Source organism: Sardina pilchardus, chromosome 2, assembly GCF_963854185.1.
Source record: "Sardina pilchardus chromosome 2, fSarPil1.1, whole genome shotgun sequence".
Taxonomy (NCBI): Eukaryota; Metazoa; Chordata; class Actinopteri; order Clupeiformes; family Clupeidae; genus Sardina; species Sardina pilchardus.
In genome coordinates, this window is record NC_084995.1 from 6,165,084 (window position 1) to 6,172,591 (window position 7,508).

The window sequence follows — 7,508 nt, forward strand, 5'->3', positions numbered from 1 at the left end:
ACCTAACATGTCCCATAAGACCCAACCTGTACATTGCAGATTTGTTTTTTTTCTCTCCACACTGCCAAGTACACCAAATACATCAATCCATCTCCAAATTCATTTTGCTCTGTATATTCAAAGGAGAGCATTTACATAATTTATAAAAAGAACAGTGAAATATTTGGGTCAAACAAAAATACACAAAGGTCAAACAATAATGATAGAAAAAGCCTAGATATCCTTTCACAGACCCTACATAAACGCCGACATATGTCACTTGGCTTGACCCAGTCTTCACAATGTTGCTCACATCCCGTCTGATAAATACATTCGGTCCTTGTCTTTCTTCACATGCGCCTACCATTATCTATTCCTCCTCCTCTACAGGCTTCCCCTCTCACCACCACTCTTCCTCCTCCTCTTCCTCGCAATGCTATATTGCCTTTTATTGTTGTTGCTGACTAGGGTTCACCTGATGCCCGGTGTTTAGACCTGTTTGTTGAGTTTACGCCGCTAGGTGTCTATTTTGAATAAAAATAGTCATCCTCGTTGAGCATTTCATTTACCTAATGGAATCACATAATGTAAGTGTGTTTACTGTGAATTTATCCAGGGACAATCATGCTAGTTCTCATGTAAGCGCGGCTAAGTACTGAACCAGGAAAGGAAATTATCATATGGGAAGTCTCGGTGTCGCCATTTCATTGTGTTTCCGTGAGCCTTTGCAAGAATACTGCAATAATCAGAAAACAGGGGCCACCCACTACATGATACTGTGGTTGCCCAGCAAAGCAGCCGTAGTGACAGACTCCTCTCTGTGCGCTGCAGGCCCGAGAGGTACAGGAGATATTTTGTTCCAGCCGTCATAAGGCTGCATAATGGGCCTGTTGATGCACATTCATTTTAATTTAATCTATTTTTAATGATAGTAGCCTTTCTTTACTTTTCCTTTAACAACTGTTATTGTCTGTGTCTTTACTTGTGTTTTTACGAGTGTATTGCTTAGTGAATGCTTGTTTGGACGACACAGTGTATAGGCTGCTGGACACCTGAATTTTCATTGTTGGAAGTTTCATTGTTGAATAAAGTACTATCTATCTATCTGTCTATCTATCTATCTATCTATCTATCTATCTATCTATCTATTATCACACAGTTGTCAGTGTTACCAAAAGTTCTCACATCTTTCATTTTTATGAGGACAAGTTTTGCTAAGAGACCAGTAGAATTTGGTGTTGAGCATAGCCTCGGTAGAGAAGGTCTATCAGTGGTGCATAATGCCCGCCACAACGATTACTTGTGAATACTGCAGCCTGACATATTCATGCGGTGTGCCAAGGCTTCAAGACAGTCTTTAATCTCAAAATCTTTTTCCGTTAAAGGCATCCGGTGTAATTTAGAGTATTTTGTCCCGAAAAAACTTTTTACCTAGTTTTTTACCTCGTTTTAAAAAAATATTTTACCTAGCCGCAGTTTGCTAAATACTTTTCAATGTTTTACGATTCTCTCGACATGTCTCCAGCTCGCCATCAGCCCAACTGCAAGGCTGGGTTTTCTGCCTGAGGGAATATTCTCTATTCTAACTTTGTTTACCATCAAAAGGGCTTTGGAGCTGTTATAGTCAGGTTAAAACTTGCATAGCGCTGCTTTAACATAAATGTTACAATACTAAGTGCTGTACATATGGATGTCCATCCCCAGTAGGCCTATACATGTCTCAGCCTGTATAACACATCAATAAACTTAATCAATTTCCTTGAAACAATTCCCTCATTAGACACACATGGTAAGCAACAATTTTGTTAACTGAAAGATATTTAATGTATGTGTAAGCGATGTACATACTACTGTACAATGAAGTAAATCCCGTGGGCCATTTTGTTAGAGAAGCTAATAGTGTCCTTATAGTTGTGCAAATCTGTGCTGATGTTTTGCTCCCAAGTTGAATACTTTTGATTCTGGTACAACAGCAACTGATATAACTGTAAAATTCTATGTTCATTTTGTTGGGGAATATATTATAATATATTTTTTATATATTTTTTTAATTTTCACTCATTCCTTAACTGAGGATATCATATTAGAAACACTAATCTATATAACAGTAATATATAGCTGATCCAGCACAGTCTCAGGATCTTATCCTCTGTCTTGATTTCTATAAGACCTTTGATGCCATCAAACATACATTTCTCTGACAAACCCTCAATTTACTTGGATTTGGTGAGTCTTTTGTTGTTATAATTCACTTACTAATTTTGTATAACCCTCACTCTCACTCATTATTTATTAAAACAATAAATCTGCAAAACTAATGATCCCAATCTTGAAAAGGAGTGTCTCTGGTTGTAAAGCCCCGTTTTAACTAACTAAAGATATGGGTGTTAAATGAATTCCAGCGACCAGCCTATAGATCATTGGCTTGATAATTAGGTTTATCAATAGCTCCCGTTCACTCCTACAACAAGTTCCTCCTTCCCAATCTGCATTCATAAACACACATACTATACATACCATACTCCACCCTTTTCTCTCTTTCCCTGTCCCCTCTCTCTCTGTCTCTCTCTCTCTCTCTCTCTCTCTCTCTCTCTCTCTCTCTCTCACACACACACACACACACACACACACACACACACACACACACACACACACACACACACACACACACACACACACACACACACACACACACAGAGGCCCCCCCCTGTAGTCATGACGTAGCTCAGACAGGATGACCAACCTAACTTCACTTACGAGCAAACTTTTATTCATTCAACCAGCAGTTTAACTGATAATAGTGTCATTTGCCATCACCAACATCAACGCAGATCTTTGCTAGGAAAAATACATTTTGAGTTTTTAGCTAGATTGGGAGGCTGGTAAAAGTTCAACCGTGCAAACTTTTATTCATTCATCCTTGACTCCCTATTCTAACACCTCTTTTATGCACAGGCAGCTACATCTAGAAACACATGTCTCACCCACCCCACACACACACCCACACACGCACGCACAGCACGCCCAGAGGGGACACCTCCCTTCACCCACTTCAATTCAAACACTTAATTGAAACACGCCACTCAACATCATACCGCTTGACCCACAGTTCATAGGGCAGGTCGCAAAATCCAACTCTTACAAATGTTCTTTCATCTTCAAACATGACACAACTACAAATGTTCTTTCATCTTCAAACATGACACAACTACAAATGGTCATTCATCTTCAAACATGACACAACTACAAATGTTCTTTCATCTTCAAACCTGACACAACTACAAATGTCATAACCCTCAGCCATTAAAGATCAGACCATGTCATAACCCTAACCCTTTCATCTTCAAAGAATATCATAACCCTCATTCAAACAAGATCAAAGGACTACAAACACAGGCCGCACTCATCAAAGACTACACACCGGAAGTCCCGTCCCCCTCACCGGAAGTCCCGCCTCTTTCATTCATTACGTCACACCTGTCACTTTGTTAGATAAGAGGATAGGGTTTAATTATCATCTCTTCTATGGATGGACCTAATTCTGCCCTTAGAGCATCATTAACCTACACTTTTCAGTTATCCATACAAGGTAAAAAAAAGAAAAGAAAATTATTCTACTTACAAGGACCACTTAATGAAAGGTCTTGTCACGTCACTTTCAGCATCTGCAAGATAGTCATTGCAATCAAAATTATTCCATCAAATACATCGACCTGCTGTGGTGATACAGACCTCAGAAATGTACATTCAATGTAGAATAAATCGACTGCAACCTGACATCCAACAGCAGTTGAAGCAAAAAGTAGTACTGTAGGCCTACTGTACACGCGCCCCTATACCAAGCTCTCGTCTCGTGCCACTGTCCCGAGTTGGAACAGAAGTGGCACAGGGGCAGGACAGGACAGTTAGGCAAGTGACACACGGCAGGAGAGTATAGTACAGTTTTTGCTTCTACAGCTCCCCTGGCCTGAAGTTCATAACTGAAATTTCCGTTGTGAAGAAGTGATGTAGGCCTACCCGAGTTCATATCATGCTCTCTGATCACAAGTTTACTTCATAGTGCCATGAAACTTTCCATCTAGCGAGCCAACAAGCTAGATCAGGTCTAAATGAAATGTCATCCCATTAATGAGATTGTATGCTTAAAGCCTGACACAGTGTCCTAATTGTAAGCGACTGCGCGACTGTCGTGTTGCGCCGGATAGTTTGTGTCCGCATTGTATCCGTTAACATTCTTTAATGAACCTTTGTTACGTTGTGAAGAAACTAATGTCAAGGCGGCGCGACGCGACTAAAATAGAAACGGACAGCGCGACAAAACAGGGTTGAAGAAGTCGCGTAGCAAAGCAACTTGTCGCGTTCTGTCGCATCGCATTCAGTCCGGACATTCCAATTGAAAATACAGCGATGGAACTGATTTTGTTGCACGCATTCAGTCGCGTCGCTTGCGGTTAGGACACGGTGTGAGAGAGAGAGAGAGAGCTGCTGCACCTGGACTGGCCACCTGGCATAAGATTTTAATTGCCCTGCCTGACCCAATAAATAATGGTCAGAAAATTCTATTTTTTAGAATCTGGAGTCTTTATTAGGCCCTAAACCAAAATGTAAAAAAAAAAAATTTAAACAAATATTTGCAAATATGTTTTTCTGTTTGTATCATGTTTGATACATTGGGCATTACACACACGTTGGTCAATAACAAGAACTTGGACATCTGTAAGATTTTTGGTCATCCATAACATCCAAATCTTTCTTTCTGCTGCCTTTTTACATCCATTTCTTTCATTTTGCAATGAGATAACCAGGCAGAAGCGTTACTTTTAGTAGAACTTTTCTCGTCATGCTCTGTATTTGGAGTCCTATTTCTATTTTACACTTCATCATCTGTCTCTACATGGCCCTGTATGTCACTCCAATTGCCATCAAGGAATTTCAGAACATTTTCAGTAGAGAACTTTCTTTTATACCTCTGTAAATTAGCCATAGCATGGATTTTTAGGAATTTTGAATACGGATTATGGTTTATTTGTTGTAAATATCACATTTTAATATGTAAATTGTGTAATTGATTCATTTAACACTGTATGGAAGACATAATACTCATATAATATCCCCCCCCCAAAAAAAAGCCCCCATGACCACTGAGGGAATTACCTGCTGTATCAAATTTGATACTAACATTTTCTGCTCGATTTCACACCAAACTACATTTTAATTTTTTTTTTTTTTTAATTGTTTTTTGAACGAAGCAATATTTCATTTTAAAATATTGATACATATGTAAAGGTAAATCTCACCATAAAACCGCAGGCCGTCAAGCCGATTTTTTTCGAGGCTAAGGCAATGTACCCAAACAACCACCAGGTGGCAGAAAGTTTCATCCCGCATTTCAAAATGATGAAGACTGCATATCCGTCAATAGTCGACTCCTTAATCTCATTTAATCATTACAATGAAGGTGATGACTGGCGAAATTATTCAAACGACGTTTCAATGAACAATTGTTGAAATGAATGAAAATGGTTATAGAAAATCGCCTACAGCCTAACGCCGACACAGCTGATTCTTTGATTGATTCTAAGCTGTTTTGATGTAGGGGATGGGTAAACTGGCGCGCTACAAACATGTTACCAATCAAATGTAATATTAGTAGGACTAGCCTACTTAGACACTTTAGTCATAGGCAACGTTGCCATGTTAATTTGGGCTAGAAGTGCTTGCTTGTGGTGGCGCTCCTGTCCGCTGCTTCTCCCGAATTGTGTGGCAAATTTGTCAGCAATCAGCTTAAAGCTGCTTAAAAAGCTTAAAGAGACCGCAATGACAAAACCGGAGGTGGAGTGGCTTTCTACGTAAGTCAAAGGTATTCACATTCTTTAAGCACATTTGATACTGAGGCTGAGTCATTGCAACTGTCAATCAAATTCACGCCACAACACGCTATAACTATAATTGTCACCTACAAGCCTCCTAATGTCAGTGCAAGCCTTTATCTATCTCAGCTCTCTGACATAATTAAATCAGTTACAAGGAGCTTGTAATAATAGGCGACATCAACCTTGACTGGAATGACGCTGCATCCAAGCCTCTGAAAGCAATTGCAACAAAGCTTGGTCTATGCCAACTAATTAAAGATCCGACCAGAATAGGCCAGACACGCAGCTCCATTCTAGATCTTATTTTTACTAATCATCCGACTAAATATGCATTCTCCGGTGTGATTGACACAGACATATCTGACCATCTGCTTGTCTATGCAATCAGGAAAAAAATAAAACCTCCAAACAATCATTCCCGTCCCCTGGAACCTAAAATACCACTGTCAAAACTACCGCAGTTCAATGCTGAATTTAGCGAAATTGACTGGAGTGCTCAGTTATCACAGAAAAATCCGGATGAGATCCTGACCCAATTTCATACTAAATTTAACATAATACAAAACAAATACACCTCCGTTGGTAAGGTGCGCCCTCGGCAGGTTAAATTACCATGGTTAAACTCCGAGTTACTCGCACTCCTTAAACAAAAAGCCCTATCTCTCAAAAAACTCAGATTACATCGAACCCCTGAGAGTAAAAATGACTTCACAGAAATAAGAAATAAATGCACTACTGAAATACGGAAAGCTAAAACAATGTATTTCCAACAACAAATCACTAGATCTGCTTCTAATCCAAAGTCTCTTTGGCAGACTCTTAAAGTCATCACTGGAGAAAATGAAAAAAAGAAAACGCCAAATTTGCAGCTTTCCCTTCATGGCAATCTAATTTCAGACTCTGAAAAGATTGCAAATATTTTTAATGAATATTTCATATCATCAGTTCAAGAGTTGGCATCTGTCTTTCCCATTTCCAATGCTTTCCCCCTACCCCCAACAACTGACATGTTTTCTTTCTCTGAGATCACACAGGATAATCTCATAAAGAATATGAACTCTTTGAAAAACTCCAATAGCCGTGATAATTATGGCTTAAACACTGTGTTTTTGAAGACCCACGCTAACAGCCTTATACCTCTTCTCCACCACCTAATTAATCTCTGTATCAGGCTGTCCATTTTCCCCTCCAGCTAGAAAACAGCCCGAATTACACCGATTTTTAAAGCTGACAACCCTTGTCTGGTCTCTAACTATAGACCCATAGCAATACTTCCAACAATGTCTAAGCAGCTTGAAAAAACGATGTACAATCAATTAAGCGACTATTTAGAAAACAGTAACAGGCTAAGCGACTGCCAACATGGTTTCCGTGCAAAACTGTCCACCATGTCTGCCCTACTACTCTTCACGGAAGAAATCCGTAACTCTCTCAATCGAAGGCATATTACTGGAGCAATTTTCATCGATTTTCGGAAAGCATTTGACACAGTAGACCATTTGATTTTATTATCTAAACTCCATTCTTTTAACTTAGCATCCTCTGTAATAGACATGATCTCCTCTTATTTAACCGATAGATCACAAGTTGTCAAAATTGACCATGCTATATCTCAGCCTTTGGGATGTGGTATGGGTGTCCCACAGGGGAGTATTC